Source organism: Strigops habroptila, chromosome 7 (genome assembly GCF_004027225.2).
Source record: "Strigops habroptila isolate Jane chromosome 7, bStrHab1.2.pri, whole genome shotgun sequence".
NCBI classification, from domain to species: domain Eukaryota; kingdom Metazoa; phylum Chordata; class Aves; order Psittaciformes; family Psittacidae; genus Strigops; species Strigops habroptila.
This window is the reverse complement of record NC_044283.2, coordinates 64,343,948-64,365,857: the sequence shown is the minus strand read 5'-3', so window position 1 is coordinate 64,365,857 and position 21,910 is coordinate 64,343,948. Positions and strand designations below refer to the sequence as shown.

Below are 21,910 nucleotides of genomic sequence, written 5' to 3'. Positions count from 1 at the left end.
TCCATTGAAGACAAACTTGTCAACCTGTACTTCACAAAAACAATGAAAAGATGGAAGTTTCTCCCAAACATTATGCTCAAACCACTACCAGTTCTTTATCCAGAACTGTTATGTACTCAGATATAATTCACTGATACAGGTACAAGACAGTTAAATGATAGCCAGTAAAGAAACCGCATGCATGAATTGATGGGGTTAGAGAAAAAAATTATTTACTGAAAAACCTAAAGTAGGATTGATCATATAAAGGATTAGCAGGATATATAAGCACACGTTATACCTAAATTAATCCATCTGGGATTAACAGACCAACTCACTGATAGGACTTCTGGGTAATATTAGATGAATGACTCAAAAATCATTCTGGATTTACCCTGGGATTAGACAGCAGGTAACTCTCAGTATGACTGATTGCATCTGTATTTTTTTTTCTCCAGACACAACAGGAACAAACATGTACCAATGTACAACCACTTATTGTGAATTTTATAAATTTTAAAACACAGTCAACAACCTAATCAACCGCAAATGGCCCCTGTGTCCAAGGAAGAAAGTCTGGAGTCTAGACGTGTATCCTTAAATGGAAACTAATGAGGATTACCGGTAAAACCTTTAGACTTCCTAATCACTTTAGCAGGTTTTTTATATATTACAGCAATTTCTACCACGGCCTATAGAGAATAAGAGAATGGTATGTCCTCAGAGGACAGGAAATACTAAGGTATCAAGTTCTGCTATTGAAGAAAAGAAAAAGACAAGTGAGTCCCAAAATAAAAGGATAAGGTATTAATTTGGTGTTCTCCCAGGGAGACAAACCAAAGAGCTTCTAGAAAATATAAGAACAAGCATAACGTGGGGTTATTTACAAACATACAAAGTACAAATCCATACTTTCTAACTTACAAGACTCATCAATAAGAAAGACATAGATAGCTCAAGATTTCCTTCACAGCAGATCTCTGCAGGTAGGACCAAAATCTGCATATTGCAGGATTTACTGCTGTTGGGCTTTATTTTGTGTAGAATAACGGGGACCAGGGGAAACATCAGAGAAGCATGGGGAAAGCACAAAGACAGCAGACACTGTGTGACCAGAAATATATCTAACATGATGCTGCAACAGACACCTACAGCCTAAATTTAAGGAAAGCACTCAGAACCAAACAAATCTCTCTGCCCACCTGGAGTACTAATTATCTAAGGCCAGGTGCTACAGTATCTATGTTGTTTTCTCCTGCCAATCTTCTCCAGTCATGTTCCCTTTATGAGAGCACCTAATCTGCCCTACAGAGTCTGACTACAGACCAGACATGGCTACCTATAGACTGGTGTCATCCTGTTTGCAACAAAATCATTCCTCAGCAGAGGTCTTTACAAGGTGGCTCTATGTTACTCAAAACCTAGGTAGACAAAACAGGCCCTGGAAATCACAGATAGATGTATGTTAGTGCTGTGATCGGGCAAATGCTTTGGCTTTTCAGTGACTGGTCACTTGATTAATGAGTGTACAACTGCAATCCACTTTCTGCTTCTCTTGCACCACAGTTGTCCACCACACACAATTTGGTTAATTAGGAAAAGTAGTTAAAAAAAAAACTCAATCCTAGCTCAGTCTTGGCATTCAATCAGCCAATGCATGGTATATTTGTAGAGAAAATGTTTCAGACATATGAGAAAGGTCAATGATACACTTCACAAGTTGTGAAACAGTGACCTCTGCTTACTCACAAGACTGTCATTTCACAGGCACAAGATGCTGGTTCTGCACATTGAGCCTTGGAAGAATCACCGAGTTCTTGGACAGAGATTATAGGCCTGACAGGTTGATTTATTCATTTTCTTAAGGAGCTGCAAAGACATTAGACGTGTGTGAATGCTCGTGCCTTCCAGAGGAAAACTAATTTTCTATTTCCAGGATGAAAGTGGCACTATAAGTGGTATGTTCTCTCATTTTGATGAAGAAATTCATTTCTGTACAGACTGCCCTGATTGGAAGCATAAGAAGAATGGAATAGCTAACTAACAAATGCTTCTGGTCAAGAGACATGCAGAACCAGCAATTTATTTTTCTGCTCCTTACATTCTACCACTCCTACCAACACAAATCAAGCTGAGCTGAATGGGTAATGGAGCAAAAAGCAAAAACTGATCAACTTGCTGAAATTTTCTTCAGGAAAAATAAATAAAAATAAATAAATAAATAAAAGCTTATATCTAAGTATTAGATAGAGAACACAAAAAAAACCCCACAGCTGTGGAGAATCAGTCAAATATTACTAAAAGATTCCATCTAAAGAAAAAGTGGAAGTTTAATTTTGAGAACATTTTCTAGTTAAATTCACATTCTTAATGGAATATTCATGCTGAGGTGAGCTATGATTTCACTTACATTTGAAAAAATAATTAAAACCATGATTGTGAGTTAAATATTCTTCCACCACTGCAGCAATATCTGGGGAGTGTATTGACTTGTGTATTATGTATTCTCAGCAGTAAGGAGATCAAAAACACATACACAGAATGCAAGTAGTCTTAAGATCTTTCATGGACTCATCACTGTACCAAGACGTAAAGGACTTCTGGGTACCTACAGCTCAAATAAAAAGGTAAAAAAGCAATACCTTCATAGCGCCACAGCACTCTCTGACACTGGGATGAACATACACATACAGGTGGTATTAAGAATCTAAGCAATGAAGTCTTGCCTTTCGTTGAGGCCGCTAACCATGGCATCCTGGTCGAAGTCTGACTAACTTTAAGAAACATACCTAGAATTTTCTATGCAGTTTCAAATAGATAACGATTTTCCCTTTGTCCTTATCAGTGGCTATTTCATTCTGTCAAATGCCTGCTGCATTTCAACCCAACATGTTAAAGATAAATAAACAAAAATCCAGCAAGAAAAAACCCGACACCTACCAATGTATATATATTTCAAGTATCTGGTTGCACAGTGTTTGGAACTATTTCAAAAAGAAGAGGAAAGGAGGGGAGTAGTGCCTAAATTAAGTATTTCCCTTCTCTAGTCTGGGCTAATCCTTAAAAGAAGCCATAATGTGGCTGGTAGTAAACTAAACCCTCATCTCCTCAGCCACAAAATGGTCTTAAATCCCCCTTCACCACAGGGAGAGAGGTGCTGGAAGCCAATCTGAGCATGAGAAAAGCAATTTACCCAAAGCACCTTATGCTTGGACTAATCTGAACAGCACAGAGACTGTAAGGCATCAGCTCAAAACTGACATAAATTAGAACAATCCCAATTGATCCTGAAGAGAGAAAAGTAAGAGATTAATCTTCTGCTGTCCCAAAATCCAGCACTGTACTTCAGATCTTGCACTCTGGAGATGATCGTCAGTGTGGGGACATCTATCTATTTAACAGAAAAGAAGCCCTGAAGGCAAAGCATATCTCAGGTTTCTCAGTAGCGCTGCTCTGCCTCCAGCAGTGCCACACTGACTTGTCACAGAAGACAGTGGTGTCACCGGCTGCCATGTATCACAGAGGGACATTGTTCTAGGACACTTCATACATCTTAAGACATATCAGCAGCATTTATGCCATCTATTTACTCTAAACCTGAGCATTTAAAACAAAAATAGAGAAAGGATAGCTCCTAATTAGCGCCTAATACCTAATTTGCAGTAACCATATCTTACTACAACTCTTTGCCATTCCCAGCGAGAGCCAAGGTTATCTCCTTTAGGTCCGACATTGTTTGGCAGTTTGCTGGTTTTCTTACTTGGCAGGCATTACTCAAGACAATTTTACTGAATGCTTTGTTCATTTATTTTGTTTGAATTTATAGGTCTTCAGGTTAAGTGAAAGGCTACGTGCAGATTCAAGTATGCAGTCCATGCCTATTTAAATATGTCAAAATTTTGAAATGCTATCGTACCAAAATGCTTCCATCAAATCCCTTATCCATAAGAAAGGAAATAAAAGGAGGCCTAGCTTGAGGTCAAATTTTACAGTCATTAAATGAGCACAGCTCCCACTGACAGCTGCTTTCTCTCCCATTTTATTTCATTTACATGGGTGCAGATGAAACAATCAACAGATTTGACTGGTAATTTGCATATTAAAACTAAAGGAAGAAAACCATAGTAAGAAGTGGTAAAAAAAAAATACAACAGTAAGTTCTGATCCTTAGCTTATTGGCCCAGAAAAGTATAATTTGTCTCTCTTTATGTCATCAGGTGACTCGATTGTGTGGTGCTAGTTCTGCCCCCTTCCTTTCTTGGGTTTGCTAAATTATGCTGCAAGGAGTGAAGAGTACCAGTTCACAAGTGGCTGCTGGCAGATAAACACAGATTCCAACTCAGCATTGCACTTGGTATCAATTTAGTTTTTGTTGTTGCTACTAAATCAGGTATTTCGGTTACTGCATTCAGGTCATCCAGTACAATAAATACACTGCTGTTCTGCACCAACCGATTCCAGAATACTCCTATCACTCTTTTCTTTCATAAGGGTGAACTCAATACTACCTGGAAAGGATTTGCATGCTCTTCTGTCTGTTGTTCCCTGACAGTGTTAAGAAGTGACAAAAGAAGAGAAACTCACAAATAAGAACTTGTTATCACCTTCTCATGGCACTGTGCTACTGGACCTGGACTAGGTGAATCCAGTACAATCCACCTTCCTGTACAGTTCACCTGGAGTGGGAGAAAACAAGGCAACCAACCTTCATTTAAGAAGATACTGACTAACAAAAAAGTACTAGTGACTACCACTAGATTATCTTTCATTTCATGCCTATCTACAACATACATTTCCAAGTCTTCTGATACTCCCTGGTGACCAAATTTTAATCTGTTCATAGAATAAAGCTTTCTCTCCATCTAACTAAATTTTAGCACTATCCAAGTACCTTGTAACCAGTCATTCTGTTCCAGTAGGATAAGAAATCAGTCTCAGTTTTACAGACTAAGATTGCTTAATTAAGATTACTTATTCCTGTGATAGATCAGAAAATTACAATCACTCCCCATTCTCTTCAAATTGAAAAGGGTGACTAGATTTCTTTTTTAATTAGCATTTTGATTATGGTTTGCACAAGATTTTTGATAGGCAAGAGGCAATTTATTTGTAGACTATCCAAAATAAATTGCATTTTATCGATAAAATATATTAAATTTTTAAAATCTTTAATTTCTATTTGAATGTTATACATAAACAGGCATAAGAATGTAATTTGAAAACAAAGGACTACTTTCAACATGCAAGCGAGAGGGTTTTTGTTTGGGCTTTTCCAAAGAAAAAGAAAAAGGCAACAGCCTATCTGTCATGCCCTGAAGTAAGCTGCACTTAAGTTTTATAAAGAAAAACAGGCAGAAACTAGGAGAAATACAGAAATGTCATCTTTTCCCTTGTTCTCCCAGCATTTCTGTCATTTCTCATTTTTCTGGTCTAAGAGTTTCTCAAACTGCCCAAAGGTTTGTGCAATCAACTTATTTGCAGCTACACTGCTATCACCACCAAAACCAGGAGACAAGACATATAATGAGACAATTTAGATAAACTTTGTTACTTTTCCATTTGATTTCCTTAGTCTAAAACCACACGCACAACCTTCCAGCTTCTTTTCCTCATCACTGAATTAATAGAATTTGTCAGGAAAACAGCCTCAAAAACTGTGGAAGAAAACAATGAAGACAGCAAAACAAACAAAGGGACTGTCACTTCATCTCCAGCTTTCCAGGCTATCAGTGCTCATCCTTTTCACTCTTACTAAAATATTCTCCTCCTGATCCTTCGTACCTACCTCCTAGTTCAATTATCCCTTGCTGTCATTACATGACTACCTAGTCTTTCTTCCCACAAAGCTAGATTTCCTCCACTTCCAACATAAACTTTCTCTAGAAAGAACGCTCTTATTCCCAAATCTTTCCCAGGTAGACATGGTTATTTTTTTTCCACATACAGGCAGAAATTCTCTACAAGGCTGTATCTTAAACAGTTTTATGTATTTCACGAAAAGATATTTTCCAGCCAGAAACTCTATACTTTTGTGTTGAAAATAATTATACCTTCTGCATTCAGTGTGGAGAATAACATTACATTTTAGATTAAGGCAGAAAACTATCAATTATAAAGATACAAAGAACAAAGAGAAGAAACGACGAACATATAGTTTCAGTATATGGCAATACATAGTTCTAACCAGATTATTAAATAATTCTTAATTATTTTGCATTACAACTAAGCCAAAGAACAGGAAACTGGGCTAGTGAGCAGCCAGGAGCACAAACAAAAGTGCCCCTGCACCTGGGGGAGGGGAAATGGTGGAGGCACGAGGGAACCAGAAGAAATCTTGCAAAAAATTCTTCAGAAAAGATATTCAAACCAAAACTCACAGCAAGGCTTTTAATAAACCCACCAATGTGTTCTGGTTTTAATAAGGCAGCAGTTTTAAAACTGAAGGCTTTAATCGAGGTTAATTTCTTGGTCTGATCTGAACCACCTGTTACGCTGAAGTCATCAACTGTGATCAGCAAAGTGCCCTGCAGAGTGAAATCCTTAGGAGCATACATCTAAGAAGAACTGAAGACCTTAATCAAGGTTGAGTTCTTGGTCTGATCTGAACCTTCTGTTCCAGTTAAGTCATCAACTATGACCCGCAAACTCCCCTGCGGAGTGAAATCCTTGCAAGCATACATCTAAGGAGACAACTTTTCCACTGCATCTTACTTTTACTTACTTCCGTGAATGGAAAATAGAGCTGAAAAATATCAAGTGCCAAGGACAGAGCAGCACAGAAGTACGTGCCATCTGTGCCAACCCAGAGTTTACTGTGGTGCGGACACAGATGAGAACTTTCAGCTTTGTTTTTCAGGATTATGACAATTAAAAAAATCTACAAATATGGATCTTAATCTAAATTCCTCCCAGCTTGATGTTTATTTAGTTCCAATGTAATTCAACTTCTGGCAGACACATACGAAGGAAGACTTTATGCCTCATCCCTTAAGCAAAGAGTGATTAATAACCACCAAAATTCCAGTAGAACTAATGGAGGTATCTTACCTATCTCATCTGCCAAAATGACTTTAAGCCACTTCTTATGACATCGAATTAAATATTAATGTTTCTTAATATTACTCTTAACATTAAGAATCCTCGCATTTTAAATATTAAATCCACAATTAAAAGTAAGATTGGAAAACTACTTGCAAAAATGAGTTAGATAACTATGTAATAATATGCCCTGTAATAATATGAATTTGAAGTTGAATCTAGTTGCTGTTATCAAGAATCACTGCAAGAAAAGATACACATGCAAACGCTCCAACTCAAAACATTTCCAAAATCATATCAGAGAGGCACAACGCAGCAGCACAACTAGACACAACAAGAAAACCTGATACATACTGTTAATCTAGTGTAAGCACCACAGCAGAAGCTTCTTAAGAGAATGCCGATTTCTTCCGTTTGGTTTCACAGCTACCTCTGGCATGCCTATGTTTTCTCTCTTGCTGCCCTTCTGGCACTGAGCTCTATTTACACTGAGTTCATTTACACTTAAGCACTCAGCTCCTGCTTTTTCCCCAGCTACAGCAAAACAGTCAGTGACTAATGCATCTACATAGACCAGTGAGAATGCCAGAAATTTATAAAGTAATGCTGCTATTTGCAAATACCACATCATATATTCTGTAACGATTTAGGAAACCAAGTACAAGTGTTATTTCAAACTGAAGGCTGAAAGTATTACATTGATTCATTCTGAATTTTTAGGTTAACGGTGATTTTAAAGTTTTAGATATGGCAGCTCTGGTTACAGTCCAGCCTCAAGCTCACACAAACATTCATCTTTGCTTGAGCAATTGGGTGCTTCCCTGGGCAATCCAGCCACTACCATTTCCATACACTTTCCAGTGCTAATGAGTATGTTCACCTTGTAATGCTGTAGCCACAGCGGTGCAACAACAGATAAGACATGGTTTGCAGGCCAAGACAGCATTCACACCACTATCTGCTGTATAACCTAGTGCAAATAGCACTTGCTTGACTGCACAGATGATGTACTGCTCAAGCTTAGAGACAAGCGATAATTGGCCAGACCAAAACATTATTTTTAATAATTTATATATTCATTTCTTTGAATATTTTGAAAATGTTAAACTCCTGGACCTAGAATCATACCTAGTGATACTATAACTCTGTATACAGAGCTTTAAGATCTCACCTGCTTCTTCTCCCTGATTTTCTTCTCTGCCCTTAAACACGAGTAGTAATTTCCCAATTAATGCTCTCATCCACTCACTTGTTATCCCTCAACCTTACCTATTTTGCATAGTGAATTACAGGAGGAGGATGTCTGGCTTGATACTATTACCCCAACCATATATAGTATTATTTTATCTGGTTATGACATACAGATTGGTAAGGACAGAGATGACAGTTTCTTAACAGGCCATTCCGAATCTCCGGGTCAAATCCCTGGATAAATTGTGGAATAAAAATCCCATCAATGCTGTCCAGGTTAACTTGTCTACTGATTAAAGCTCCTATTCCTAGTGGAGTTTTGAGGAGACCAGATACCACAGGAGTTAGTAGGGAAAAAAAAAAATGGATTCACGCTGATTTTGTAACACTTTCACCTTTGGGAGCAGAAATCTCTCTCAACACAGTAAGAGCAAGGGGAAACATGGTGAAAGATATTCTCATATTTTTCTGTTGTAGGTTCTCTACATTTCCTTCCTTCAAAAAAATTACTGCTCTTTTCCTTCTCATGTTGCCCAATATTGAAAAGCCATTCATTCCAAATCACATGTAACACAAAACACAGCTTCTTCAAGTTTCAAAATTCTCGACTTTACAGTTGCTTAAATCCATCCCCTACTCCAACACAGCACTGCAGCTTACATAATGCCTCTTGAACAACAATGCATTTCCGTATGATTTGGAATTTGTTCTCTGGTATGCTAATATACGTTAACTTTGTGATTCTCAAGTGTCTAACTGCCTTTCACCTGTCAACTATAAAGTTGTTTATATCTTTACTATGGACCGACACTTCTTTTTTTTTTAAATAATCTCCAGACTGTTTGTTGGCTTGCTTACTAGTCATTCTTTCCTAGACCAGTTAATAAATTAAAAAAATCTCTGCTGGCTGCTGTTACTAAAGAAATTAATACAAAAGAGTTTTGCTTTATTTGGTGTTTTTTCTACAGTTTTTAAATATCTAAGCATATTTTCTTACAGTGAATCTATCTTTAAAACTACCATTATCCATGAATGAGATAAAAAACACGTTTCTCTATGAAAAAGCCTGAGCAGACTCATTGGTAGAAGTGAGAAAGCTTTCATTAGCTATGTATCATCAAGACAAATCCCTTGTCATAGGCAGGGACACCTTCCACTAGAGCAGGTTGCTCCAAGCCCCTGTGTCCAACCTGGCCTTGAACACTGCCAGGGATGGGGCAGCCACAGCTTCTCTGGGCAACCTGTTCAAGTGTCTCACTATCCTCATAGTGAAGAGCTTCTTCCTAACATCTAATCTAAAGCTACCCTCTTTCAGGTTTGGTTTTTTTTTTGTTAGGAGACATGCTCCAGCCCTCTGACCATCTTCACGGCCCATGGTACAAGAAAATGTAATTCCTGCTACAGATCTCCACTTTCCCCTTATTTAAAAAAGGAAAAATAAATATTTTAGGGGGGGGAAAAAAAAGAAAAAAGAAAAAAGGAATGAAATATCAGGCAGTTAGGATTAGAAAAAACAAAATAAAATAAAAAACAACAAAACACTTGCACACCACGCTGTTTGCACATTCCAAAGTTCAGAAAGTTCCTTTCTAAAGTTACACTTACAGGCAAAGTGTTCATGCCTGTAGAAAGACTAATGGTTTTCCAACATATGTCTTTGATAAATGGGTTAACTAAATTAGATTTGATTTTTTTTTTCTTTTTTTAATTAAGTTGGTTCCTTGCCTGGAGCAGCCAGAGTTGTTTACCCACAATGGCCATGAAATTCCCTGTGTTTGATGGTTTAATTATCTCCTTCTTGCCTGGTAATTCTTTTAAGGCATTTCTTTTTTTTTTGTGTGTGTGTAGCATAGCAAACAAAAAGAATTATCTGTCTGTCTTTCTCTGTTCGATCTTTTGAATTTACTTACCCTTTGTGTTCCCTTCTTCACCTATGATGACTTGTAAGTTGATGGACTAAGGCAGTGTATATTTTAAATATAGTTTAAATTATTTTCTTTAGTTAGCTGAGCCACTGTAGTCCATGACCTACCTACACAGACACCTGCTACCTACATATACTACAAGATATGAATTTTATTTACTTGCCTGGTTGCATCATCTGTCAGATGCAGGAAATTGTACTGAGAAGAGCATGGCAAGTTACATGTATCTCCCACCTCAACACTAGGTCCTGGCTTACACTGTCTGTTTCTGTTAGTAGTCTGGGTATGATAAGAACTAGGTCTGAAAGCTGTGAATATCCTTCACTGGGCTAGAATGGAAACAATACTATTTGGCAAAACCAGAACAAGCTGAAAGACAACCATGTATGAAGAAAGAGCAAAAACCAGAATTGCATACAGAGACTTTACAAGTTTTCTTCACTAATGAACACAAGTGTATCAAACACTTCTCATTAAATTCCAAAAAATAACTATATGCACCTTTCGTTTAAAAAATAACAAAAAAACACCTGACCGCTTACCAGTATGTAAGAATAGAATTTACTTTAGTTCAAGGTCTGCTTGACCAACAGTAGTTCTACATACAGAACTTAAATTACATCTTCATTAAGAATTGGAACAAATAAACTCATTATTATGAACAAATTACAATTATGAACAAATTAGAACAAACACAAAGCTTTTTATCTCCTAAATAACCATCAAGACTTACACTACAGGACAGTTTAAAAGGCAAATCCTGCTCATCAAATTACTAAATGGGTTGGGTTGGGAGGGACCTTAAAGATCTAGTTCCAATCCCCTGCCATGGACTGGAACACCTTTCATTAGACCTGGTTGCTCAAAGTCCCATCCAACCTGGCCTTGAACACTGCCAGGGATGGGGCAGCCACACAACTTCTTTGGGCAACCTGTTCACCTGCCTCACCACCCTCATCTTAAATAATTTCTTCCTTATGTCCAATCTGAATCTACTCTCAGTTTAAAGCCATTATGTCCTGTCACTACATACCCTGGTAAAAAGTCTCTCTTCCTCTTTCTAATAAGCCCCCTTCTCACAAGTAGTAAAAGGCTGCAGTAAGGCCTCCCTGGAGCCTTCTCCAGGCTTAACAACCCCAGCTCTCTCACCCTTTCTTTAGAGGAGAGGCTCCAGCCCTTTGATAATTTTTGTGGCCCTCTTCTGAACCCACTCTAACAGATCCATGTATTTCCTGTATTGAGGACTCCAGAGCTGGATGCAGTACTCCAGGTGGGGTCTCACAAGAGCTTAGTAGAGGGAAAGAATCACCTCCCTTGACACACTGGCCATGCTTCTTTTGATGTGAACCAGAATACAATCTGTTTCCTGAGCTGCAAGTGCACATTTCCAGCTCATTTCTAATTTTTCATCCACCAGTATCTCCAAGTTCCCTCAGCAGGGCTGCTCTCACTCAGTTGATCATGTAGTCTGTACTGATATTGGTGATTGCCTTGACTTAGGCGCAGGACCTTGAACTTGGTCTTTTTGAACTCCATGAGGTTCACATTGGCTCACTTTTCTCAAGGTCCCTTTGGATGGTAAAAACTTACCATAGGGTGTCTAGATGTGAAGCTTACTATAAGGTGTCTAGAAGGAAAGGATTAGAGACCTTGCCAAGCCAGGACATCATGCCAGGCAGGCAACAGAAGGAGAAAAACAGGAAATAGATGGGAAAGTCTGATTTCTGTTCTTTGTGTTGTATGAACAACACAAAAGACAAAGAACAGGGCACATTATCCCAGCCAATACAAATAGTAAAAGAGACCCAGGAATGTTTCATCAAGATACTCACAAATCAAAATTAAAGACACTGAAAATTCTGGTGCTCTCCATGACCCAAATGCACCCTGATGCATTCCTGCCTCATAAAGGGAAACAGTCTCACATGCAAACATTTAAGGACGCAGCCAGCTCATCATCTCCTCATATACACAGTTCTCTAAACATAAACAAGGACAAAACAACCTTTGAGGTAAGATGGAAAGTGGCCAAGCACACAATGATTTAACTTCATTGTTAAAGATTCAGGAAAGCTGCAACACTGGGACTGTTCATGGCACATCCCTTCATTTCCCATCTGGTAGAAAATTTCTAATAGCCGTGATGTTTATATGACTCCCCTGAGGTTCCCTGCTCTGTTTTGGTTTATTTTTTTCCCAACTGGAACAGTTCATGAGGACAAAGCTATTCATTATTTTTGTATTTACTAAAAGAGGTAGCCACAACCCTCAGATCACCGCTTCAGGCAAAATGCCCAAGCATGTCATTCTATTGTAACATGAAACATTGATTGTTAAGGTAGTTCCAGTGCACTGAAATGAGTAACATAATTTTTCTTTTGAAAAAGAGTACAGTTTTTCTTTATTCTTGTGTTATTATAAATCTTAATAAATATTCATAGATAACTCTAGGACATGTCATCAGCAAGCTGTTCAACAAGTTGAGCAAGTGCTGAATTAGGTATTTTAAACAATTATTATAAATGTATCTTCTCATAGCAACATGGAAACAGTTGTAGCATTTTTCTTAAGTAGAACATAGATTTATTGAAATAGGAGAGCCAAGAAATGCTACCACCTGGAAGAAGACTGCAAGCTTTGGCTGTACTAGAAAAATAAACTACTCCAAATGGGTTAGTTCCCCTTTGTCCCCACTGCTCTGCTAAGAAGTGACTGGTTCCCAGGAGCTCCAGAGACTCTGTTTGCTTTGCTTTTTCTGGGACTCATCACTTTATTCCCAAATAATTCCTCTAACTTGCATCCATGCCCACACAACAGACAAGAAAGCTGTACCTGCAACTGGCAACTGAATCGCTCATAGTAACAGAAATAGAAGAATTTTCTCCTACGTGCTCAAAAAAGTAAAATGAATATAAGTTTTTAACTTTCCTTGTAATGTCATACTACCAAGAACAGGAAGTTTAGAGGGTTACTTTGGTAGCCTGCTGCATTTTTGATCACACACCATGCCATAGGCATGATACACTCAGTAGCATCCCAAACACTTAGACAACCATGAGACCCACTCTCAAGAGTAAAGTTTTACAGAACTAGCTGATAGACCTCAAATGATAGCCAAGTGCCAGTACAAAAATACCAGGAAAATGGGTGACCACCCTCCAGGTTAGGGGGGGAAGAAAATAGGACTTAACACCATCCCACCTGCACAGATCAAGCCTCCTCAGCCTTGATGAAACACAATCCCAAACTGGACAAAGGCGTTTCAGTTTCCCAATGATCATGGTTGGAGGTGAGAGCATTGAACACCAAATCAGACAGTTCATTTCTGGAATGCTTTTTATACAGGTCTAAAATAAACTGCCAGTTAATCTTGCTTCACTGTCTGTATTCTGTGGTGTTCAACATGTTTGGGGTTTGGGTTTTTTTTGTGCAAGGTTACCACAGTTTGCCATTCAATTAAGAACACTAATCAAAACAAAACATACAAACAAGAAAATTACCTATGAACACCGAACCAGAAAGATCTGAATTGAGTACATGGTATCTCAATTTACACTTGGAGTTCAAGCAACAACTAAGATTCTGAGCCATCAAGGAGAATTTACACAAGGTTTCCTTTGCTGCAATCTATAAACAAGTTAAAGTTGTATCTTCAAAAGATGACATAAACATAGAGGGACACAAAGACCCATATGCACACATATAGTATCTCTCCAAGCACAGGTTTACTGGAACACTTACATTTTCTGCTGGTATATCTTTCACATTATCTTCAAAATACTGATATTACAGGTATTAATGGTACCTAACATTTGCTTCTGTGAAAAGCATTATAGCAGTAGCAGAAAAGCAAGGAAAGAGATGTGTTATTTCCTCACTGAACACTCCTACTATTTTATAGTACTTTTTCATCTTCTACTTAAAAGGAATCATTCTCAGAAGTTGGGATTTTGCACAATATTCTCTTCTCAACCATATTCAGCATGTCATGACTTACATCTTAAGCATGTACAATCTTCCTAATTTACCACCAGATTGATTACTGATCAATTTTAGTGCAAAGTACTACATATATTCACATGTGTATTTTGACTGCCTGAGTAGATTTAACAATTTCAGGATGTGGACAGCTTTGCTTTTTCCAATACTCAGTTCCAAAGAAGCTATTCTGACCAGGCTTTTCATTTTTGTCAGAGAAAGAAAATCCAATTTATAAAAACATAAAGCTTTCACAGTGTTACATCAAACTGCTTTCTAATTTCACTTGCAAATATGTAACAAAGCAGTACAACAACTATGCACACAACCTTTATAGGCTGGGTCCTCTAATCTCTCTTGCTTTTTCTGCTTTAGTAGGGTAATCTACCTCTAGGCTATCACATATTCATGGTACAGAAACTGATTTAAAGGTTTCTTGTAAATGTTATTTTTGCCACCTTGATCAGGATTTTTGTATAATCAGACACTGCTGCAAGAAAACTTGCAAAGCACTCCAACGTTTACTAACAAGGGACGTACTTTGGTCACAAACAACTCTCTTAATTCCCATTGTCAAGGAAGCCCCCTTGCAATGCTTGAATAACATGAAGATGCATTTGGTATATGTATAATGGTACAATGTGTAAGCCTTAAGAGGCTTATACATTGTACCAAATTTTAAAATACTAACATCGCAGCAACAGGTTTTATATATATCACTTCACACACATAGGCACTTTCTGTAAAGGAAAGATAATAAACCGTAACAGTACATGCAATTTGACACCAGTAATTTGCCCTGGAGATTTTGTACAGTTTAATTAATTTAAAAAAAACCCAGACGTATACATACCAGATCATCCTAGGTAAATGATAAATGGCCATAATACAGCTACAAAATATTAAAATGAAGTCTCAGCCATCGTTGTTTTATCAGTTGATAGCTTTTGTATTACAGTTTTAAAACGTACATCTCAAATAACATCTTCGAAAATACCTGCGGTTTTCCTAACCAATAAATAACTACAAACACAAGCCAGCTAACCAAGAATAAAGTGTAGACTGAACTTACAGTATGCCAGCTATCTTGCAGTAACTGCCCAAACAAGGTAAATTCAAGACGAAATTAGACCATGAAAGATAAGTGACCTGATATTTAACATGAGTACACGTCGTAAAAATATGCTTATCTATGAACTAAGCCCTAAGTGTGGCAGCTTCTACTGGGTTTGTTAAGAATTCCAAATGTCTTAAGGCTTCCTCATATTTTACAGTGCCATCTAGTGTAGGCTGTGCTCATATATTCTCAGCTTCCAACTATCAGCACCTGAGGTATTCAAAACCACAAAACCTTCCACAAAAAAAAGCAGCTGCTGCTTTTGTTTATTTTACTTGGAAACTGCCAGTTCCTAGAAGGAAAAGACTACATTAGCCAGCTGAAACAAAATACCAAAACCTAAAGCTATCTGACACTGACAGATAACCGAAAGCTGAAAAAAATTCCTAGAGATACAATTAAGAATGATATATCTATATTTTTAACTCAGTGGCTAAACAATCAGCAAATATGATTCATTTGGAAAACTGTTTAATGTAGATTCACCGAGTGAAAACTTAATTAACGCATCTTAAGCATCTGTGCTTGTACAGAAACTACAGATCAAATTAAACAGTATTTCTCAACAGCAGGTCTAAACTGAGAATGCTTATTCCAATATGTTATTTTTCTTAAACCAGGTGTTTCTTCAACACTCACATCCTCAATCTTTATTCCAAGGTTTAATCACTGGATCACCACTTGATCATGCTGCTCCTGTGGAAAGAGCTGTTGTGCAGGACTGCAGGAAAGTTTGCTTTATGATCAGCTTCCCCCACAGAGGCAACATTGCCATCTTTACCACTTCCAGCTAACACAGAGAGGCTACACCATGTGGCTGTTCTACAAAAGCCACATGAATCGTGTGTCATGACAGACAGTAACAGAAATTTGAGATCTAGTGTAGCTCTATAGCTGCCTCTTGGAGGGGGAAAAAAATAATAAATTAACTACCCAACCCACACACTTACTTGGCTAAAGCAAAAAGGCACTTTTAATGTACACTCCAACTTTTAGATTATTAACTTGAAAAAGTAAAGATCTCATCAATCGAAAGTACATTTTTAAAACTATAAAAATAGTGGGCTGACGTTGTCCTGAACGTCAAATACTGTTCTCATTTACAGTATAAACTGGAATAACCCATGAAAAGGAATTATTCCAGAATTATGTCTCTGTAGCAGAGAAAGTAATATGTAAAAGTAATTTCTACTGACACCTGGGTTTTTTAGCCATTTACATATGCACAAAGTAAACAAAATCCAAGCAGAGCAGTGATGTTACTCCTGTAACAGAAATACTGTACAATACCAAAGCGTTGATGTGTTCTGCCTAATGCTCCATTGTCACAGCAGTAAACACACAAGACACCAAGTCACATTTAGTGCCTAGACTTTTACACCCATTTTCATTGGTTTGAGTCATTTTTGTAACAGGAATATGCATCCTAGGTTCACTGCATCTTAGTAAGATTGCATTGCTATAATATACTAAGATCATAGTTTATAAGTAAACAAACAATACAAAAAAAACCTGATAGTACATGAAAAACTGTCAAAATACAATAAAAGCTTATTTCCCACAAGACACTCTCCCTCTTAATTGTCTATTACACATCTACCTCTTACCACTACAATAAAAAACTGAGTCTTTTCAGTGCCTCTTATTAAGGAATTTCACTTGTTTTCCAAATTAGTGTTTTCGCAGCAAGCGAGAAACTCCTATTGACAAGTGTACAGCTAACAAAATTAAAGAAATTGACACAAATGAAAGTGGTTTAGCTATATACACATGGTAAATTTAAGGGAAAATGCTCCCCAGACAGACTTAGTCCAGCTTGACTATACTACTATACACAGGATAAATTCTCACTGAGGTCACAGCATAGGGTGAAATTTCATAGAAACAGGATATACAATGAAATAAAAAGCATCCACCAAAAACACACAGATGGATTTGGTTTTTTCATGTCATGGCACAGAGTAACAGAGCACAAACTCAGCCTGCCGAAGAAATTAACTTGATAAACAGCATCACATTGAACAACTTTGACACTGTATTATGTCAAGTAAGCACCTTTAGCTTGTGTTGTCTTCTGTATTTTCATTGATTATAGCCTTCTTCAACATCAAAAACAATTTTAAGGAACCTATGGGGCAAATTCACTGACAAACTAGAAGAGGCTTAGTTTGTCAGGCTGAGGCAAAAAGCCTATTAGCATCCTAACCTATGGAAAGCAATAATAAACCTCCTGCGCAGCTACAGAGTTGAAACTACTATAAAGAGAAGAACTGTCTTGCCCAATCTCTTCTGGACTCAGAAGGGTGGTAAGTTCTATAGAACTTGGATCTAAAGCACCTTAGAAACAGAAGTAATCCTACGTTCTTAAATAGTCCCACTAAAGATACATCAAACAATTTAAAACCCATTTCTGAAACATGTAAGCAAACTGTATCATTATAAACTTGAAAAAGCTATAGAGTAAGCACATACAATTTATTCTATTCACTCCCTCCTAAAAGACAAATTAATATATGTACCTTGTACGGCGTAAGATGCCCACTTCACTTTTCAGTATGTTTTCTTAGTATACCTTGCCAAAAGGCATGCAAGACTTGGAAGACAGACAACGTATCCTGTCTCCTAACAGCAGTTTTCACAGCAGAAAGCATTATAGAAATCGGATTTGCTGTTTGAGATTCTGACAGAAGAAATCAGAAAAAGCCTCTTCTCCGAAACGATCTGTTACTGACCTGGAGAAATTAACTGAATCTATCTTTTCAGTTCATGGGGAAAATAAACTAAAGTATCCCTCCATCACTAGTTTATAGGTTTTCTCTCTTAATATTCAGTTGGCAAGCAGTTAACATAGTCTTCCAAACAGCAGGAAATTGAAATTCACAAACCTCAACTCCATTTTAAAATTGCCAGTGTGCATTTTGTATGAAGATTTTGCCTTTTTAATTAAAATCCTCTATCATTGTGAAGACATCTATGAGCTAAAGTCCAGCACGGCACTCAAACCTTGTGCAATTCAGATGGCCTTTCAAGGTTTGTCTCAGGTTTTCTGTAACAGTTCATCTAGCTTACCTGGCTCTCCTATGTGGAGAACTGACCAGATCCTTATCTGGCAGAGTTAAGGGAGAATTAGGCATTCCTAAAAAAAAAAAAAAAAAGAATTTTTTTTTTCCCCCCAAAAAAAGAATCTTAAGAGCTGCAAGAGCAAAACCAACTACTGCTCCTAAAGGAGGAGATGGAGAATCTGGGACAAAATTGTAGCAAGACTGACTGATACGTAGGTGAAATCAGGAAGCGTGGGGAGGGCTCCTAAACCCAGGGTAAGTAGTAGGCGAGACCAAAGGGTTGGTGAAACCAGGACTGCCAACTCTCCCTAAATGACATTTCAGCCTTCCATCCATGCCAAGTTTTGACACGTGAAGTTAGATTTCCAAGCTATTCTAAAAAGCCAAGCAAAAGTATTTCATAGAATTTGATTTATATCAGTCCAGATTACTTTAGAAGAAGGAATTCTTATTCAAAAGCGTGATAAATATCATTCACCATTCATCAATGGTTACAATAAAATACTAATGTAATACAAAATACTTAATAAGCCAAACAAAACTAACTAGCCCTTCCTAAAACTTTCCATCAGTCAGAGCATTTGGCGTACAGGAAAGGTTATGAAAATATAAATTAGGGAGAGAAACACAGCTAACTGTCGAAGTGGTTAAGAATGCTAGTTCAAGTTATCACAAATTTTGAAGAAATGTTAGTGTTGACAGTAATTGTCCACCTTTCCGTTTGTCTCTCTTAGCAAACTATCTTACCTTCTCCCACAAATCTGCTGCATAAATCCAGAAAGTATTGTTTTCATATTTCACTGCAGAAGTCATATCTGCAACAAGCTAAGCAATTCAGCAGACATATCAATCCAACTACTTTTCTTCAAAATTCATAGTGAATTTAGGCTTAGGCCTATTTGAACAATTACTTCACCTGCAGACTATCTCACAGCCACCACTCTTGACTGTCAGCTAGCAGCACTATCCTCCACAGCTGACTTCGATGCTCCAGGCAGACCTTCTATCCCTGCTTTTTTTGGGGTTGGTTTTGTTTTTTTGTCTTCTTGCACTACAGTCAGCATCCAGGTACTAAGCACAGTGTAAATCATCCATTTTGATTCACAAAACCTCCACCTAATGTTGTGAAATCTTCAGGTCAGATCAGAAGATAAGGAGACAGTCATAAAGGAGGATCTGTAGGAGGCATGTGGATACACCTGCTCCAACTGATATACCCTAGCCTGAGGAAAACAGAATTCTTTGATCAGAAAGAACGAAGGCACTCTCATAGTTAAGTCTCTCCAAAGAAACCAGAGCAAATGAGAGATCAGCAGCACTTGCAAGGTTTGAGGAACCCATGGAGAACTGGAACTTGAAGCTTTAAGTAGTCCAAGAGAGCCAGTAAAAGAAAAGCTTTGTTTTAAAGAAAGATTTAATCTCATTTTAAGCACTATAAAAACTGTCAGAAAGCAGAGGGAAAAAAGCAAAAATAGGGCTCTGAGGTAGTAACACTGCCACATGTTCCCATTAATGTCATCAGGGATGTAAAAATCTCACAGGACTCATTTCTGCTCATATTAGTCTTGTGATTTGCACCTTAATTTTAGTGGAATTCTCAGAACGTGTGAAGTAAACACCGTTCAGTCCTGCATGGATAGTTACAGTAATGAAGACTTATATGCACAAACCTCATCCAATATACAGGTTCACAAGATAAGAAAACTAAGATACCACAGGACTTTAAAGCTAGTCCAAATTCAATCTAGCAAAATAAAAATAACATTTAAAAAACCAAATCAAATCACTGGAACATTGCCTTTTAAAGACTGCTATCACGCTTGTAAATAAATACTTACGTGAATATAAGTAGTTTCATTAGTAACTAGTTATTTACATAAATTTTTGCTTTGATACAGACTGAGAAACAGACATTTTCCCCCATCATTCTTGCTAAGTAGATATCCTTTAAATATAGATAGAGGGTGCCTGTAAACCAGTGAAGACTGAAAATTAGTCTTGTTGTTGAGATTCAAATCTAGATTTAAATGGCATATATACATAGCCTGATTTTAGTATCTCTATTTTAACACATCATTAATGGGTAAATAAACAAGTAAATTTATTCTGGCAAGGAAGAGAAATGGAAACATAATTCTGCATCAGATGAAAACATTGTTCCACAAAGACTTCATCTTATTATTTCTATTTCAAATAAGGCACTGGGCTAGCTTCGACGACGAGGAAACCAGATAGCACCAGCTCTGCCATCCGTGCTTCCAAAATCTGTATGTCGTTTTGGGGAAAAGAAAACAGAGCTCCACTTCATCACAATTCAGAAATTAAACATCACCCCTATCCCCCCTTCTCCGGCTGATACAACTCCAAGTTACAACTCTACCCAACTTATTTATATGTAATACCTTCCTTGTGGTTTCTATTACATTTCAGCAGACGCTGTTATTTGCAATATGAGGATCCTATAGCTCTATTACCCCACCAAATTAACCCCTTAGCGGCACCTACAGAGCCTGCTACCCTCCTCATAAGCCAAGTACCTCCAACTTTTAAACGTGACAGAAAACCGTTGCAAAGAGGGTCCTCAATCCCCCCACAACGCCCCTTCGGTGGAGGCACGGCCGCGGGGGGCGGCCAGGCGCCGCGGCCAAGGCGGCACCGAGGCTCCCCGGCAGGCAACGCCGCTGTCGGCAGGAGAAAGTAGGAGACATGCCCCGCGGGGCCGAGCTGGAAGTTGCCCCGTCAGCCCCGCTCCCCCCGCGCCCGCGGTGATCCCCGCAGAGCGGCGGCGGGCTGTACGGGGGTCCCCGGTGCGGCCGGGCCGCCTCCCTTCCCTCAGCCCCGGCCGTGAGAAGGCGCGGGGCCCGCCCCAGGAGGCGGGAGAGCGGCAGCCGCTCTCAGCGCGCCCTCGGCCGGGTCGGCGCTCACAGGGCTGCGGCGGCCCCCGACGAGAGTGACTTCGCCTTCTGCCAAGGGCTGCGCACACCTCGCGGCTGCAACCTTAAGAAACTTGATAACGGAGTACAAGAGTCCGGCGGAACCGATCCCCGGCTTTTAATCTCTCCTGACGCACCGGAGCCAGCGGCGAAACGAGGAAACAAACCCTTTGCCGGCAGAAAGAGCCCCGCGTCCCGCCCGCCCCGAGCGGCAGTTACCTGCTGGCGGCTGGGCGCCTGTCCGGCGGGGCGACCGGCACTTTCCTCTGGTGCGTGCGTGTGTCTCTAGGTGCCTGCCGAGCCTATTTATAGTCCTGAGCCTCCAGCAGCGCGACGGCGAGAGGAGAGGAAGGGCTGAGCGCCCCGGCAGCTACTGCCGAGCCTGCCCGCCCCGCTCCCTGCCGCCTTAAGGAAGGCGAGTGGCGGCTGCCGCTCGCCGCGGGCACTGGCGCTCCTGCCCTCGGCGCCGCCCTCGGGCGAGTCTCCTCCCAGTGTCCCCGCAGCTCGGCGGCAGTCCCGCAGGTAGCGCCCCTGAGCCCGCGGCGGGCAAGGCAACCGGCAGCCGCCTCGGCCTCTCTCCCAGCCCTGCGGCCGGCAGTCAGGCAGCGCGGCGCGGCTCGGCTTAGCCGCGCAGAGGTGACCCGCTACTGCTGCTGCTGGAAGAGGCGAGACCGACACTGGGGTGTG

The 21,910-nt window shown here is 39.2% G+C and overlaps 1 protein-coding gene across 3 annotated transcripts in view; it reads right to left on the bottom strand.

The window, feature by feature from the left end:
* INPP4B (inositol polyphosphate-4-phosphatase type II B) overlaps positions 1-21,670 on the bottom strand; it is a 309,190-nt gene extending 287,520 nt beyond the window's left edge. For all 3 annotated transcript variants that reach the window (XM_030492258.2, XM_030492256.2, XM_030492257.2), the window contains exon 1: positions 21,443-21,670. The gene's annotated coding sequence lies outside the window, so the exon portion shown is untranslated. The remainder of the gene's footprint in view (positions 1-21,442) is intronic.
* Positions 21,671-21,910: the final 240 nt, after the last annotated feature.